Source organism: Artemia sp. Qi Xiang Cuo, chromosome 8 (genome assembly GCF_049724085.1).
Source record: "Artemia sp. Qi Xiang Cuo chromosome 8, ASM4972408v1, whole genome shotgun sequence".
Lineage (NCBI taxonomy): Eukaryota > Metazoa > Arthropoda > Branchiopoda > Anostraca > Artemiidae > Artemia > Artemia sp. Qi Xiang Cuo.
In genome coordinates this window covers 29,609,017-29,628,341 of record NC_142801.1, presented here as the reverse complement: position 1 = coordinate 29,628,341, position 19,325 = coordinate 29,609,017, and the positions used below count along the sequence as shown (strand labels likewise).

At 38.3% G+C, this 19,325-nt stretch overlaps 1 long non-coding RNA gene across 1 annotated transcript; it reads right to left on the bottom strand.

Annotated features, from left to right (window-relative positions):
* Positions 1 to 235: 235 nt before the first annotated feature.
* Positions 236 to 17,915, bottom strand: LOC148949312 (uncharacterized). Its single transcript, XR_016142122.1, has 2 exons — positions 17,805 to 17,915; positions 236 to 813 (listed from the first exon to the last, which is right to left on the bottom strand). It is a non-coding gene; the product is annotated as an uncharacterized LOC148949312 (long non-coding RNA).
* Between the last annotated feature and the right edge of the window lie 1,410 nt (positions 17,916 to 19,325).

The following is a 19,325-nucleotide window of genomic DNA, read 5'->3' as shown; positions in this document are numbered from 1 at the left end:
AATCTGAATAGTAGGAGACTATTTCAGGATAATATAGGAAATAAAGCTCCTGTGTATAATATGAACAGAATTTAAAAACAAAACAAATAGATATACATAGCTTTACCCTGGTTTACTCTGCAATATCTGAAAATAATTAATACGAAGACCCTAGGCTCCTTCCTTAATTGAAGAAGGCGGACCTTAACGGTTTCACTTCTCAAGAATTTAATCGTGATCCTAGTACCAAAACTGCCAAGATGAATCTTTATTTTATTTTTTACTTCCACATAATTTGATTAAAACACATGACTTAACTACAATTACATCAAGGTTTGAATAAATTTTTCAATTCGTTTCCTTATATCAATGACGCAAGCAGCAGTGTATTCATGATTTGCTGCTTATTATCATTTGGGCAGATTAATACACCATTTCCATAAGTACATAAATCTATCTTCGGCCCTTTATTACCAGATGCCATGGCTAACGCCATTAACAGAGCAGATGAATCACCCTTTTTCTTATACGAATCGTCTTTTTTCTTATAGGAGCTGTCCGAGTGCTCGTATTTCTTTGGAAGATCTGAATAAGGTCGGGGATTTGAATAGGGGGGAGGGTTTGAATAGGGACGCATGACATAGGAGTTGGAACCATAAGTATTGTAATTACTGTTTCTTCTTCTTTCTCTTGTTGCAGGCAGTGTCATATCTGGTATATCGTCGTCTTCAAATATATCTTTTATATATGGTAATACATTAGTGGGTAAACTTGTCGAATTTTGCACAGTAATGATGACCAGCAGCAGGCATACTAGGATTGACTTCATTCTACCTAGGTAAAGTAAATAGAAAAAATAAGATGTAATAAATGACATTTTAGATATACATTTTTCATTTCTTTTTTCGAGCCAAGGGGTATGAAATACGATAAGCATTTTTTGACAACTTCTGCCAGAAAGCGAGTAAGAAATTCACTGAATATATTAGAGAAGCCAAGAACAGCTAGATCTTCAATTAATTAGCTCTTCTCTTTCCAATAGACATTTTAATGGAGAGTGTAATTGTTCTCAGCCCTTACTCACAATGAAAAACAAACTAAGCATCTAGAGCCAAAACCTTGTGGAGTGTTGCAGCAAGTGTGATCTGTAGGTTATACGTACGAAGAACAGCAAACCACAATGTATCGAAATGCACTTAAACCTTCTACATGCGCAACTAAGTCATGGCTGTAAACCCCAGTAGAGGAGGGGGTCCGACTCCCACGAGTACAAAATTCGGTTATCAAAAGAACGTATCTCCCACGAGTACACCAAATAAGGGCATAGCCTCCCTAGAGAGAAAGATTACGTAATCGGGTCAATGACTTGTTTTTCCAAGGTCGATTTATTTGATGTTTCTATGGGTAATAACTCCGGGGCGAAGGTTGCACACGCGCATTGAATTCTAACGGGAACAATGTTATTGATCTAGGACTCGAGGGGGAAGTGAATTTCCGAGAAATTGATTACATATTCGAAGGGGAAGTGGATTTCCGAGAATTTGATTGCGTAATCGATTGGGAATTTTATTGATCCGATAGCGGGAAACAGGATCACGTGTATCCTAACGAATCAGGGACAGTCTAGAGTCAGCAGTTGGATTGAAAGGGTTGAAAAATGAATAAATTTGAGAAAGAGAGAATTAGATCAAATCTAGTGTTTATGGAAAAACATTTGATTTTGGATGATGATTTTCTCGAGTTATCTCTTAAACGCAGGATATTCTCTTGTCGGGGAACACTTGACAATATAATGAGGAGTGATTCTCCCCCATTGGACTATTGTATGAAACTTTTAAAATGTGATTCAAATGCTTATAGTCAATTTATCGATATATTAATTGAAACAAAGCAGAATCATATTGTGGATATACTTTTGAAAATATTGCCAATGGATTCAATGTAGATGGCTCCCCCCATCATTCGAAAGAGGTAACGTCACAGAGCTACTCCTCTCTCCCACCATTTCCCTCTCATTGAATTTATCGATCGAAGAGGATTAGTTTCGTTTTAGCAGTGAGTGAGTTGACATCGGAAACCGAAAAATGTTCTATATATGTCCATTGTGCATGTACACTCTTGGCAGTTGGAATCGATGTGAGAATTGTACAATTATTGATGACTATAGTGAAAAGTGTAAATTATGTAATCCTTGTAAATTACATAGAGGCTATGCAGTACAAATTATAGGATGTAATTCATGTCTTGAGGAGGTGTGTGACTCTCATCCTAGAGGGCACATGTGCTCCAATTGTCACTATGATAAATATGATCAGTGGGAGAATACTTACCCCGCTGTGATTGGAAAGAATCCCAAACGTGATTTCAGTTTATTTCTACGAGATTGGTATCGTCGCGGATTTAAATTATTCTGGGAAGAGGAATCTGGTCTACGATTCAACTGTTGGGGTAACAAGACAATCTGGTTTCTACGTCATCGCTGTGACGACACTGCCTACTATGACTATAAATCAAGGGATTTTTATTTGGCAGCTACCGAATGTGATTCACCATTTGAAAACAGTGTATGTGATATTGCTTCAAATAGACAGATTGAAACTCGTGAATTTCATAATATAAATGCAAATAGTATCATTGAATATACAAAGAGATATGAGAAAAGTGAAGTTACATTATACTCTAGATACTGTCACACTGACTTTGCGCTCAATCATGATCAATATACAGCGAATACAAATGAGTTATCTAAATTAGTGGTTCACCACACTTGCCTATACATTGAAGATGTAGCAATATAAAAGTGAAGAGTTAAAGACATTGTTGTATATATATGCATTTTATTAATAAACAAATTCACAAACATTTTTAAGCACTTTACTCTTAGGGCACTGAAATCAATACTATATAGGTCTGAGAGGAAATTTTCCACTAGAAAGTCATTCAGACGGGGATTGTCAACATAAATGTGGAGAAACTGCTTGTAAGTATAGCCACGACATCAGAATACAAAATATAGTAGTGCATGGAAGCCACAGCTTTTAGTCGTTAGATCCTGAACCCTCTTTCGATTTTGAATAAGAGTTTTCCCACTGCTCTCAATATAGTTGCTGATGTGGGGTGTGTAGAATGTATAGAGTAGACCAAGAGGATCACAAAATTCAATCGTATTCATTGTTTGAAAGATGGACAGCCAATGACCCGTCAGCAGAGTCGACGGACTGCTATTAACAATAATCAAGGTATTGTTGACACTTTGAATTTTTCCAAGATAGTCCGAGGGTAGACAATAGGATTTGTAATGGGACATGTAGGGGTCCATATTAAATTACATTGATTATTTGACCGTTGTTCATGGTGCTAAGTCTAGTAGAGCACTGCCTTCGGGATTGATTTACTAATAGGTTTCATATTGGTTTAGTGAGATTAGTGCAATACTCCCAGCCAATCGGTAGGCAAATGTACAATCTAAACGGACACTAAATGTACGAACTATACTCATATCATGTGTGCCAGACAAATCCAGTACAATGATACCATGTGTTTTAGCAAATATATCTTTGATTATACCATTTTCGAATAGTTGAGAATCGAGGTCTAGGGTTAGCATGGTCAACTCATACAATGTTCTATAGGATTTATCAAAAGATAGATTGTAAATTGGAATACTGTTTACTTTGCACACAACAGATGAAAGCCCAACCATCTTGAGTTTTTGTGGGAATTCAGTCCATGATCCAATTGCACTGGCGCTTTTTACAAAGGACAACGCCAATTTTGAGGGAATTTCGCCATTGATAAAGGATGAATTGGTGAAGGTGCGTGAGCCCATTGCAATATGACGCTGATTGGTGATTGTATGAGGAACAAGTAGTTTAATATTGTTGCCATTGGCTCTCAGTTTTTCCAGGGCTAAAGCAACAGAACTCATAACCTTTTGTTTGTGTACATGAAGTATTGCCGAGGTCATGGAGAGACTTATATCGAGATTGGCTGCAAGTTCTTTTCTCAATATGAAATTGCAGGGTGCAAGCGTTAGTTTTATATCCACTTTAACTTTGGGCGGCAGCCATTGGGGTATATTAAATATTTCATGATATATTTTTCCAACTAGATGTAATTCACTAGTTGTAGCATTTTTAAGTGCATCTGTACTATCAGTATTAGTAATATATTTATAACCATTGGAGGTGCCTCTTAATTCCTTGTATGACTTGGGTGTCATCAGAATGAATTTGACAGAAATTGTATAGTTGGGGAGAGGGGTACTAGTGCTCAACAGCTTACCAGTTATGTTCAGGTTATATTGAAGAAAAAAATTATGTAGTATCCACTTTTCAAAGGATAGTCCATTGCCTCGAAGCTTCAGTGTAGTCTTATTTTTCAAGACTTTCATTTGTAAATATATACTTAATGCATATAAATCAACTAAGTAGTGTTTAGTGGACTAAATTAGAGCATATATCTTGTAGGAGAGGGGTTATTGTGGATAAAAATTGTTCATAGCATCCATGCTTAACACTCACATCAACATTTTCAGCATTGAATAGATTCAATGAGGCGGTGATTGAAGGTTGAGAATCCTTATGCGGTAGGTAGGACATCTTAGGAGAAGAAATCTAGTTTCGATCTGACAATTTTCTTCCTGGGACTTTTGGTTACACTACGTGTCGGCTTTTTCCTTCTTTTCTTTGACAAAAGGGATGTCTTACGTTTCCGTCCTGAGTAGAGACTGATGAGTGATGTGGTGTTTCTTGACCTTTTTAAACCTTTACCATTCTGTTTTAATTTCTCGCCAAGGGTTCGCGCACTGGACCTAAGATTTTCCGAAGCACTTATTTTAAAATCCTTGCCAGAGCCCCAATCGTATAGTGTAGAGGATGCAAAAACTGTCACAGCCGGTACAAGATATTTTCTAGCCAGTGGTAGTGAAGAGCGAAACAGCTTAGCAAAACAACTACCAAGACCGTAGCCAGACATTGACGAGAGTCCTTTGTAATAGTCCATCCCTTTACCCTGCTGTCTTGGGCCAAGAGTATTAACATAGCAGTCAATATCAGGACAAGTGAATACCACTTTTCTATTAGACATCTTGCTGTTGAACGATGGGTCGAAAATGGCATGTAATCACAGCCAAACTTTTTGAAATTGCTATTGTATCACCTAATTTAGTTCATAGTGTTAACTGACAGAGTTCCAAATAGGAAGTGTTTACGGGAATATACTGAAGATGCTTTATATTGTAGTGATGAATATGTTCTTGATTGGTTTTTCGTTCAAGAACTCGTAGGAGGGGAACATTTGAATTATCAACCCGAGATGTTTCCACACAGGAGGCGTATAGAAATATACAGGTGTCCGTGGAGAAGGCAGGCGGGTAGCCAGCAAAAATGAAATTTGTGTTTTCCGTACTTCTGCCATTGATTATATTGAGTTTAAAAACAAGAACATATTATAAGTTATCATTGAGAATAACCTTTTCATTGGCAATAGGTAAACTAACGTAGATCTTACCCTCCTCCTTTGAATTGTTGAAATGAAAATCACCTTTGTTACGAGAGGAAATTCTTTTATAGATAGTACGACATAAATCATTCATACAGGTGAGTTCCTTATAGGGTAATTCAACGTATGTATAATCCATCCAATTTATTTTTGAATTTGTTCTTGATCACCTGGTGGCGGAGGCCAATCATATGGTCTGAGTTTTATTTCATATTTACGATCCCTTTTCAGGATTTCGTAGGTATTTTTGAAAATACAGTCGACAAAAGCCACTTCATACTGTCCGTCGAATTTGATGGTGGGGGAGAGTTTCGTCCAAAAATCACTTGTTCTATTCAGATCATTGTAGAGAGGATCAGAAACATTGGACATGAAAGTCACATAGAAATCATTGGGCATTGTCAATGTCTTCAGCACTGACCCAAGAATCAAAATCTGAGTTGTATCCTAGCCAGCGAACAACGAACTGTTTCTTACCATGGCGAGTACGTCTCTTTAATATCTTTTCAATTTGATAACTTTCACTAGTGTTTCTAACTTTTTGCAGTTCATATTCATAAAAACTGCCGAGAATCTCATCATCTTTGGTGTCTCGCAGTCGATAAGTTATGGGTATAGTGTCCAAGATTTTAGACACTTCTCTGAACAGAACTGAAAAGTTCAGTGCTCCATAAATAATTCCCTGTTTAAAAAATGTTGGTGGCTCTATTAATTCGAACTGTATAACAAACATTAAATTTCTTCTTTTTTTTTCTCTTTTTCACCAATGGAGTATTGCTTTAGAGAAGCGTCAAATGTAATTTTCAGAATAATGAAAATCAAATGGTGCAGAGTTGGACAGAGATCGATGGGGTCGATGGTTGTATATATTCATGATTTTATCTAAATCATGGATAAAAGCCGGTGTATTTTTCAATGTACAATATCTTGAAATTAATAGACGAATCGTGCTTATTAATCGTTCAGCCAATGCAGCCTTTATCGGACTGTGACTATGATAGAGTTATGTATTATATTTCAAAAGAAGCGTTTTGCACATGGGGTTTAACAAATTCACTGCCACGATCCGATTGAATTTTTCTATACGAATCCTGTTCAAGAATACTTTCAATGGCCAAAGCAACTTCGACACCTCTCTTTGATCGTAGTGGAATGGCATAGGTATAGCGACTAAAGATACTGATTTCCACCAGAATATATTTGTAGGGCGCATTGTGACGCCGTTGAACTGTATCTAAAGTTAAAAGATCCGTTTGTATTATATGGATAGGGAAAAAGGCTTGAGTTTGTCAATAGTGTTTGCTGCGAAGCCTGTGATTTCGATGTAGTGTTTAACTCGGTTCATTCTCTAGATACTCTTTTGCTTTTTTCAATGTGGTGCCGGAGGCTTTGGAAAGCGTTTTGGGAGAACTTAAACTCCCCGCCTCACCAACATTTTCATAGACACCTTTCAAAACTTCATCCATTTTGAACGTAAACACGTAGTGTAATGTCCACTCCCCTTTTGCACACTGGCGGGCGAATCAATTCGTCTTCGCTTTTGACTAGCAGCCCCAGGTGTTGTAAAATCAGCGCTGCTGCTAGTATCTTCAAATACTGAATATTATTTATTTTTAAAAGGCGTTGTTGGAGGGCTATATTCTCTTAGTCTATTTAGAATTTTCCTATTGCCAACAAGATTTTTGTGAAAGTTTGATACATGGAGACATGCGTACATATTATCTTCATTTGACCTAAGCCGCTTAAGATTTGTTATAACCTCGAACATGAAATCACCTATATGTAAAAAATGCCCTATACTTATGAATTTCGTTCATGTGCTATCGACTCTCACCAGAACACTGGTTTATAATGCAAGATAGAACAATACTCTTTTACTCTGTTCTTGATCGGTCACTGGTCCTAGATTTCAAATTTTAATTACTCTTGAATTCAAGCCCTTCTCATATGATTGTAATGAATCTTGAGGAGATGTTTCCTGTTTAGAGGGATCAGTGACGGTGGGTCTCTCACGATATGGTTTATGTTTGTCCACACCTCGCAATGCATCTTGAAGTAAAAGCAGCTTTTTGTCATTGGCAATAGTCTCGTCATTAATAAATGTGCTTAGATTTTCTTCAAAATGTTCGATGGATGAGAGTCAGATATCTAATGGCGTCAATTTATATTGTTTTGCCATTACCCCACTGGATAAATATATTTACGATACCTGCACTTTTTTGCATTAAAATTATGAAAAGGCTACCACCTGCTTTCTTTCCCTTTTTATTAAAAATTTTTTCCCCTTGTATTGACTAGACAATGTGCGTACTGTTAACTGATGTTTCTTTGTCCTTTGCCAAACACATTGTTATAGTTGAACACTACACTCGGATAAATTTAAAAGACTTTCGAATATTATGATGAAGACATATTTGTCAGCACCATGTTTGAGTATAGCCTTCCTAAGCAATGGTTTTGAGGTGCTTAAAACGGAAAACAGATGTCGTTGTTTGTGTAGTTTCTTCAGTGTCATAATGGTAACTAATAGTCTTTTCTACTGTTCACGGGTAGATATACTGTAATTTCTTTGTTGAAAATTTCGGTGACTACACGTAGATCCTCGGGCGTGCTCTGATTAAGATCCAACAAAATGTAACCGTAGGGATTGCTTGTCGCGTGAGTGTACGCTGACAACAGAAATTTTGGGGCGCGGGGGTTTATCGGATTATTGAGAGTTTTGAGCGAGCTAGAAACACGAACGACTCGATAGATAATATAAATGGTGCAATTCAAAGCAAGGGTTCGCATACATTTGCTCTGATGAAACAGATTGTGTAGAACCAGAGTAACGGAAATGTGTTCATGATGGGAGCGAACGGTGAACAGTTGTAGCATTTCATGTTAGAACTGTTCAATGGATTCAGCCAAATCATCAATAATCAGCCACAAGTTCGATTCAATACTATTGAAAACATCAAGTCCCCGTATGAATTGTATTGGTATGGTTGTTTCAATAGCTTTTATTTTATCATAGGGCTCCTGCCAAATAGTATAGCAATAGTAGATTTTTTTCGGCTTTTCCAAAAACATTTTATCGCAATTTTGAATTATTCTAGCTAAAAGTGTTGTTTTCCCCGACATTGAGAGACCACACAGAAACGATCTGAAGGGTGTTTTAAATTGATACATGCTGCTGACAACAGTCGGACTACAACTAACTGTAAATCATATGTGCTCAATGAATAAGTAGCAATAATTTTCCCCATAGATCTATCTATTCAAAAACAACAAAAAACAATATTTTATGACGGTATTTATTTCGGCACTGTACAAAAACAAATACTTGCAGTCAACATGAACAACGATAAAAATAATAACACTTGTTCAACGTGACAAAATTTCATGGTCAACATGAAAACTCTATTTGTTCAACATGAACTGCAATGATAACACTATATAAATAAGCACTTATTGTCTTTAAACACTTTTCTGTACAACACTTTATGTACAATAAAAAACACTTTTTGTCCATCATCAACACTTTTCTGTACAACACTTTTTGTCTTTAAACACTTTTGTCCATCTACAGCACTTTTTGTACAACAGAAAATACACACACTTGGAAATTGCTAGTAGCACAGTTGAACTTGATTACGGTGAATTTAAAGGTGGGCCCCCCCCCCCCGGGCCACGGGGCCAAAGGCCGGTCAGCCACGGGCGGGGCCCCCCCCTCCCCTGGGTGGCCGCGGTACGGGTTCCCCCCTCCCCCGGGGACGGTGGTGGAAAAACAATAGTTATCGTCACTGCTATAGGTTAGGTTAGTGGGTGAGTTAGTGGTGGTGGTTAGTGCTTGGGTTAGATGAGGTTGAGTTAAGGTGGTTAGTCAGAGTAGGTTAATTTATCCAGACCAAGTTGATTGCGATAGTCAATGCATTCAACTCGATCTGAAATACGAGAGTGGCCGTGGGGTAGGACACTCACACCATTCTCGAGCACATAGACCTTGTCGGATATACACGACATTGCATTCTTCTCCACTCTCACAGTATAATTTCTATACTGTAGAGAGCGAATTGCAAGCACTTGTGCTCTTGGCACTAGGTTACTTTCTACACACTCTCTGTATACGCTCATGTTGAAATTGCTCTTTACAAAATGTGTAGGCACCCCTTTACACGCCTTCTTTTCTTCCCCACAATGAGTTTCCACGCAATAGACTTTGGGGCCCGGGACCACCCCCCTGGATATCAAATCACTCCCCGTCTCTGATTTTAATTTTAATAGTTAGTTGGGGGCTTGACGTTTCAACTGCTCGGGGTAGAGAGATTGATTCCAGTTGGTGGAATCCATCCGCTAGCTGATGTGTACCCCCTCTTCCAAATAACCCAATTAATCCAATTCAGTCCCATTTACCTTTAACAGCAGAGAATCTGTATCATCATAGTAAACTTGAACCTCCCCCTCCCGTGGCCATTGCACCTTGCACACATTGTAAAAGAACGACAACAGGAGCTTTTTTGAAATTTCTAGTACTGAACTGCCGCCTGTAATATTCTTGTTCAGTAATACATTTCGCTTTCTCCTGTGTAGAAGAACCATGCCGACCTCTATGCTCGTGAATGATGTAAAATTGGGGTTGGCAATAATTCGTGCACACTCTAGAGGGTCAGTCACGACGTCGCAGCGAGATCTGTTACGAGCGCTTTCACGCATTTTGCCAAACGCTGAATTTAGAATGAGCTTGTACATTTCCTTCTCCACCTTTGAATTTGCCCTAGAGTGTTTATCGACAAAAGTGTCGATAAACGTTTTCAAGTAGGGTCGCTGATTTAACTGTAGGACCCTTTGTATTTTAGTTATTTTGAAACCAATTTTCACCAACCAATGCAAAATCACATGGTGAACAACGATATTATCCTTAGGGTCCAAATCAGCAATAAGTTTCTGTTTAGAGGGAGTCCAATGCATCCCCATATCCTCAACCAATGAACGATTGTAGGGGCTCAGAGAGTCCCTGCTCACGGGCCGATTGATACAGGGAAAGACAAAATCTTTGACTGAGTCGTGAAGCGCCAGCGGAATGTGACCACCAACTTCAAAGAACCATCCTTGTGGTCCATTGTCCTCGACGGTGGTAATGTCGGGGAACTCACAAGGATTCTCAAGCCATTGATAGTTCCCACAAGGCAAAGAGTAGTTGGACATTGCCGAGGGGTACAATGAGTTCATGTCCAAGAACACTGCGTTTGACTTTGCACCGGTGCTTTGTCCGGTCGGATCGGTTGATAAGACGCGGTCCCCATGACAAACATACCCACCCCTCAATGAACTCTCTACAAAAAGTTGCTTATCAACATCGGTGATTAGGCCTATTTCCTCCCTGCTAATTTTTAAAATTAAATCCATCACTAAATGGGGTTTAGAAAAATAATAACCTATATCTAACCCGAACTCTGAATAGATCTGGTCTGTGTTCTTACAGAGTATATCCAACAGAGTTAGAACGTCACTGGCCAAGTACAGTCTACAATAATCCCACCCATTTTTACAATCCCCCTTGGAACACACCTTCTTGGCAAACTCATACTCCTCGGCTGTGCATTCACTGTTGGTCAGTGAATTGTAAAAAGCTTCAATTGGAGGTAGTTTGTCCTCACTTAAGCGTGCGCCAGAACAGTAATAATCGTATGCATATATACCTTTGCAGGTCAACAGGTCATACATTTCACTGTCTGGAAAGTGCTGTTTAAGCAAGGGAAAGCTATCAAAATTGTCTCTTTTTTCCACTTGATTCACTTGACTAACTGCCTTGGGGGAAAAACTAAAGGAATATAAAAACCTAATTTTATTCCAGCACGTATTTCCATTATCCACTACTTGCCATTTAAGCTAAAGAAGCACCAACTACTCGGCCGATTTGGAACTAATCTTGTAGATAAATGAACTATATACCCACGGAATATCTACTCCCCCTCCCTCCCTGTGCATACGTGCCAGTGCCAGTAAAATAAATTTTAAATCATAATTGGAATTATGAATAAAAACAGGGATAAAAAACTGTTGGCTAACATTCAAATTACACGATTGATGCGCAACTCCCCTAAAATTACTCCCCCCCAAGGCTATTTCCTACCACACATGGTCCTGCTCTCTAACTTTCCCCTCCCCCCACGTTTCCCTTTAGTCCCCTTATCCACCTCTGCAAACTCCCCCTTACAAACCCAACATATTTTTTGATTTTTAATCGCGATACGATCCTCTGCAGACAGAACCATTGGATAATGGGTTTTTCTCAAACGGTAAATAGCACCATTAGCCGTGCAAATCAGTTTAGTCAGCGCCTTGTCCATGCACTCCCTCTCATCCAATGTTTCAACTATTTGTAACAATCGAAAGGTGTTAGAATTATCTCTTTGCGCGTGGGCGTAGGACACTGCAATAGCCAGATGTTCTTTGACTCGGTTTGAAAATTGGGGGTCGTTCACCTCCAGCAGCTTAGCTTCACAATCCAAAGATATTTTGTTGCATTGGAGAAGGGTATTTTGATAATTTTTAAAACGTAGAATGGCCCTATCCCCTGAAACCGTTTCCACTGTCTGATATCCATGCCGTCTACAATGCTTCATATGATCCCGTAGTTTCATATCACTACGGAATTGTGACAAGCATCTTGGACAGTAGAAACGTTCCCCCCTTTTCATACTCTCCCCCAGAACTCTACTAATGTCAGTGATCGGGTTAAAATGACCGATTGTATTCGGTTGACTAGGTGGTGTGTAAAGCAACCAAACCCAGTGTTTAACCAAATCAACTGAGGGACCCCTTACGGGGAAAACCACCCCCTTCTTTTTAGAGCGAGTTCCATCTTCAAATTCTGTTTCATACTGAACCACAGTAACGCCAATATTTAAATGAGCATTAGCCCTTTCAAACATGTCAATGGATCTTAGCGTTACTGGGTATTTTCCCTTGAGGCAAGAAAAATCTACAACTGGGAAAACGGACCATTCCTTCCCGTGTATAGCCCAGTGATCTAAATTCTTCTTAGTAGCGTCATCTGCTAGAGGCTGAAAAGCTGATATGAGGAAAGCATATCTGAAACACATTTGACCTGTTTCAAAACAAATCTTCTGGACACCACGACAACCTTCTAGATCTGGATTATAATTTAATTCTACTGCCCTTCGCCGACTCCCACCTCTAAAAATAAAATCTTTCTTAAATTTAAAAATATTTATACTTAAATTTTCAACAAAAAGAACTAGAGAGCCACTACCTTTTTCATTAAAGTTCTCGAGATGCGTTATAATTTGATAGACCCAATCCATGAAAACTCCCTCAAAATTTTCTAAATTTGAATAAACCAAACGCATCTCGGAATGTACATAATGATAATAAACTTCGCTTTTTCCCTCATTCAAATAAACAACCTTTAGAACAACGGAGACCTTAATTGAATCGCTACCCCCCACAATTGAATGTGATTCTCCCGAAATTCACGAATTTTATCGACAGATTTGTGTACAATTTCTACAGGATCAAAAACAAATTTTCCACCCAGTCGTGTAGTCAAGGGATCACCAAACGTCGCAGTGAAAACAATTATATTATTTAAAAATCTTTTGGATAGCTGAAAGTCTGGGAGAGTTGTACCCTCCTCCCCCGCTGCTATACTACCCCCTCCCCCAAGTTGTTCAACAATATTTGGTGAATGCTCCACTTCAGTTGTTCGAAGTGGAGTTGTTATGGTATAGGAGGCGGGAGGGTTCCCGGGTAATTACCGGGGAAAATCGTCTAAAATTTTCAAGGTGTTTGGACTCAAGTCCCCCTGTTCAACTGTGCTACTATCTAAATTAGTTAAAAAATCATCTAAAAACTCGTCAATATTAAAAGGTACTTCAATGCTATCGTCCCATGTTAAATTGTTGGGGGACTCCACGTGTGCCTCCTCTCCTTCTCCAACTGACGAGCAGGGGGGAGATGGCGAGTATGGAACCAGGGCAACCTGTAAATGAAAAAATAACTTATTTTCAAAGTGTTCAAATCATCCCTACTGTTAAAATTTGGATTATTATTGCTTAATAACATTTGGTTAATTCAACTGAAAGTTCCAACTTAAGATATGAAATAGAAGACAAAAATTTGTTCGTTTATTTTCAGTGTTAAATTTTTATTTTTTCGCGGCACTTTCCCGCATAGCGTCACGCGGCGCCTCCCTCTGGCGCTTCGCAGGCCCCACATTACGTCCCGCAATGCGTCGTGGACCCGTGGCGCTTCTTAGACCCACGGAGCATCCCTCCTCGCGCCCTTGTCTCGTGGCGCATCCCTGTGGCACTTCCCTTACCCGTGGCGCATCCCCCGGCGCTCCCCTGACTCGTGGCGCATCCCTGTGGCACTTCCCTGACCCGTGGCGCATCCCCTGGCGCTTCCCTAACCTTGCCCCCACAGCACTCCCCGGACCCACCGGCGCATTCCGGGCTCCGCGACCCTTATTGTAGGCCACCGCGCGAGTGGTTGAAATGAAAAGCCTGAACTTCAGACGAGAAAACAGTACAATTAAATGCTGTAAACCGTTAACTCAGTATATTGTCAACAATGTGTCCCCATCACTAAAATATTGGCAAGGGTTTGTAAGATTGAAGGCTATTTTAAAATATCCTTGCGCAAATTACGGGATCCATATGTGACAAATAGATAAATGGGAATAATCTCTCAGTCCCCTTCTCTTGAAACTTTGTGATAATCAATTGTGAAAAATAGGGGATTTTGAGTTTCAAATGGTGAGCATTAATTGAAATTACCCATGAAAAATATTCGCTTATGAGATAGCGGCGATTAAATAGGGAGGAATGCATAGAAAATAGCAAAGATTAGAAAAAATAGCAATTTGGGTTTCAATGGCAGTGATTATTACTAGAAATTACCTAAAAATATTCGCTTATGAGATATCGAAGCGATAGCAAAGATTAGAAAAGAGTGGTTTCTTTGCAAAAAATTACATTTAGATATCTCCGAGGGAGGGGGGAGCAGAGAAAAGAGTGGTGTCATTGTAAAAATTACATTTAGATATCTCCGAGGGAGATAAATTTAAAACAAGGGTGGGGGGTGAGGGGTTAATATCTCACAGAGATAAGTTTATATTGGGATTGAAAAGGACTAAATAAGAATAAATAGAAAGGTAGGAAAAAACGCTTACATTTTTATATCCCGGCTGCACTTGGGTGCCAGATGGCCCAGGTAACGCGTGTTGGAGGGTGGACGGGGTGGTGTCGCTATGTTCTTGCGCGACTGGGCCGGCTATTTTACGATCTTGCATAGGTTCGGCAGGGTTCACCATATTATACGAACCCGCCCACTCTCTCTTTAACTTTCTGCCAGGCTGCATTGGGGCTGGCACTGATGGGGCTGTCTCGTCATCTCTTGCTTTCTTGAATGGAGGGGGCACGCATTCTTCATAATTGGCCTTAAAAAGAAGGAAAAAAATAAGTATCTAAATAATATGCCCCTTTTTTACAGAAAGAAAGTTAGTATCATCATCCATATAATTTTTTCTAGAAATATATTTATCACTAAGAAGCCCCCTCCCCCTAATCCCAAACGCACAGCACTAGGTAAAATTTGCAAGAAATGCCCCTATTTTTACCATGCTGAGAATTTTTTTTTAATGTTTCCCGTCTATAGGTCTTTAAAATAGAAAAAAGATTGTTAGCCTAGCAGCTTATAGGCCTAAATTACAATCTTGGATGTAAATGTACACATAATAAAGCTATATATTTTTCTTAGAAACCCTCTGTTCTATTCCACCCCGAACGCGAATACAATTATTTTTTTGTAATGATAGAATGTTGCCCCCCCCCCCGTTCACCCAGGGCATGACTATTGTTTTAGTTACTAAGTTTTAAATTACTTCTTTTAACAACGTCTACAAAAAGAGATTGTATTTTCGAGCGCTTAAGAAATTTCAAGTTTCTGGATGAGAACATTTTAATTTGACAGGAGAAAAACATCCCATTTTGATCTGAGAAACCTTTTACAGGAAGTGCTTTAAAAAGGGTGACAGCTAATATTAGGCCTCGCACTGGAGTCTTGTGTCAAATCAGAGCGAGCTAATAACAACAGAGCGATGGATGTCTCAGTTAGAGAAAAGATTACAATTGAGAAAAGTCAAACTTTAACGAAAAGAGATTTATTTCTTTTTGCGATAATTTGGGATTGTAAGACAATGGGGGAGGGAGGGGGATATTGTTAGACCCTAATTCGAAAATAACTTGTTTCTCTACTTCTATACAGGTTGCATAGGCCTAGCTCAATTGTCTGCATGAAACCGTTTTAATTTGACAGGAGAAAAACATCCCATTTTGATCTGAGAAACCTTTTACAGGAAGTGCTTTAAAAAGGGTGACAGCTAATTTTAGGCATCGCGCTGGAGTCTTGTGTCAAATCAGAGCGAGCTAATAACAACAGAGCGATGGATGTATCAGTTAGAGAAAAGATTACAATTGAGAAAAGTCAAACTTTAACGAAAAGAGAATTATTTCTTTTTGCGAGAATTTGGGATTGTAAAACACTGGTGGGGTGGGGGGTTAGGTTTCGAGGGTAAAAGAATATATTTTATGTTTTCCATTGATTATAATGATGTTTGTATGGTTTGGGGGTTTGGGGTAAAGGAATATATTTATGTTTTAGCTGAATATACTGGAGGATGTCCAAGGAAAATTCGTTTGAAAATAAAAAATGTACTTACATTGCAAATTGAAGTTGACATGGCTTCTAATTCATCAATAATTTCATGTGTTCTATCCATTGTGTCACAATACTTTCTGATAATTTAATCACATTGCATGTCCGTTATATACGAAATCTCAAGGGCGAATTGTTATGTAACGGGGAAAATCATATGTAACAAGCCCTCTGATTGGCTGAGAAGGAGGATGTATCCGACTCGCTGATTGGCTGAGAAGGAAACACGTGATCTAACTGTTTCCGGGAAAGTCATAACATTTGGGCGAGAGCAACAACAACAAATACTATTTCTGGACACCATGACATTCACGATCGATTACGCAATCAATTTCTCGGAAATTCACTTCCCCCTCGAGTCCTAGATCAATAACATTGTTCCCGTTAGAATTCAATGCGCGTGTGCAACCTTCGCCCCGGAGTTATTACACATAGAAACATCAAATAAATCGACCTTGGAAAAAGAAGTCATTGACCCGATTACGCAATCTTTCTCCCTAGGGAGGCTATGCCCTTATTTGGTGTACTCGTGGGAGATACGTTCTTTTGATAACCGAATTTTGTACTCGTGGGAGTCGGACCCCCTCCTCTACTAGCCCCTTTAAATTTTAATTAAGATGCAATAGGCCCTTCTTACAATCCCAGATGACGAGATAGTGAACAATCTTCGCTTAAGTCCAATAGAGAATAGAAGCCTTGGACCGGATTATATTTATAATATTTCGAGTATATATATACATATATATATATATATATATATATATATATATATATATATATATATATATATATATATATATATATATATATATATATATATATATATATATATATATATATATATATATATATATATATATATATATATATATATATATATATCAAGGGCAGATCCAGGATTTTTTTCGGGGGGGGGGGGGTTTACTAATTTTTGACTTTTTCGGGGGGGGGGGGGGTACTAATTTTTGACTCAGTTTTCGACTAATTATAGTCGAAAATATAATTAGTATATATATATATATATATATATATATATATATATATATATATATATATATATATATATATATATATAGTATATATATATATATCAAGGGCAGATCCAGGATTTTTTTTCGGGGGGGGGGGGGTTACTAATTTTTGACTTTTTCGGGGGGGGGGTTTACTAATTTTTTACTCAGTTTCCGACTAATTATACTGATTTTTACCTAGGTTTTACTAATTTTCGACTCGGTCAAAAATTTCGGGGGGGGGGGGGGTGGTTCAAACTGGGGCGATTTCTAACAACGATTTATACTAAGCTTCAAACTTTTGGTTTTCGTTTTTAAGGTTTTTGAATTGTTATAATCCCTTTTTAAAATATATTTAAATATTTTTGCAACTACGAGTTTTTGCTCTTTTACGCACTTAAATGTCTTTTCATACTGCAGTCTTTTCAAAGATATTTGTTTATTAAAGCAAGTCCGATTTCTAACAACGATATCTACTAAGCTTCAAACTTTTGCTTTTCCTTTTTAAGGTTTTTGAATTGTTGTAATCCCATGTTGAAATATATACAAATATTTTGTGGGGGAGGGTATGAAACTCAGAAGTATACTTACTCGAAATCTTGACTTTTTTGAACAAAATGGCTATCCCAAAATTTTGATAGGATGTATCTGGAGAAAAGGGTGTGGTAGGGGGTTGGTTTACCTTTTATCACTTTGGACTCCTAAAAAAGGGAACTATTACTTTCTATCTCGAATCGAATGAGGCTTTCTGCGAAGTTTAGACAACCGCCCCTTACACAAATACCTTATTTGCTGACCATAGGCAACTTACATAATTTACAGCTGTAAGGGTTTTGTCAACCCCAGAGGGATAGTTATTTCCTTTTTGGAATATTTTGAACAAAATGGCTATCTAAAAATCTTGATTGTATGTATTTATAGAAAAAAAGATGGGGGTGCTGATTGCCCCCCGATCACTTTTGACTCTTATAAAGGGCACTAGAAATTCTGATTACCAATAGAATGAGCCCCTCCCGAAGTTTGTACGACCATTCCTTCCATAAAAACCTTGTATGTTAACAATGAGCAGCTTGCATAATTTACAGACCTTGCCCTGGGGGCTGGGGGAGGAGGTCAAACCCAGAACCATAGTTATTTGACCTTCAGATTATTTCAACAAAACGGCCATCTCAAAGTTTTAATCAAAAGCATTTAGGAAAAACGGTGAGGGGGGGGGGGGCCTTGTTGCCCTCCAGTTACTTTTGATTTTTAAAAAGGACACTAGAACATTAACAACATTCATGGAGGGCAATAGGGAATGGCTTTGGTTTTAAGGATATTTGAGTTATTTGAGACCATCGCTACAGACCGTGTCACTTTTTTTCAGACAAAATTTATCTTAGGTCGTGCGACTTTAAAAGTTTGAGAGGTTTAACAATAACAATGTTTAACAAATGACGAAGAAAAGTCTAAAGTGTAGCAACATGCAACATGGCAACCAAAGGAAAGAGCAAATTGGTTAAAATTTATTTACTTTTCATTAAAGCGCAAATAAAGCTACGGCCCTTAAAAGGTTTAAGAGCGGCCCTACTCCTGTTTGTGGTAAATTCTATTCTTTTGAAGTCTGGCAGGATTGATCATCTTAATTTATGTTTGTTTAAGGATCCATTTGCAAATCTATATCTTTATGTTTCATCCGATTAAAATTATTAATTTTAATCAATGTTCGTTTTGGGTTTCATTTACTTAGTGACATTAATTTATGTTTGTTTCAAGTTAGAATTTTAATAGTAGTTTGTTTCACCTCGTCTTCAGTTCTAACACGCCTCTTTAATCTTCTTTGAAAAACCTTATTTCTTCTGTAATATTTTTGAAATAAGAGCAAAGTGTGCACAGGGTATTATTTATTTATTTTGTCGTTTCACCAAGGCACTTTGTACGGAAGACATTGTCGTAAAAACTTTGAAGGGGCCCATTTGATTCGAAAGTGAAAGTTATATTTCCATTTTTAAGAGCGAAAAGTTATTGAAGGGCAGCTAGCCCCCTCCCGCGCACTTCTTCCTCCACAACCCTTGGGGCAGGGTCGGTAAGCTATGTCATTCGCGCATTGTTCTCATATAGTATTTTCTATCA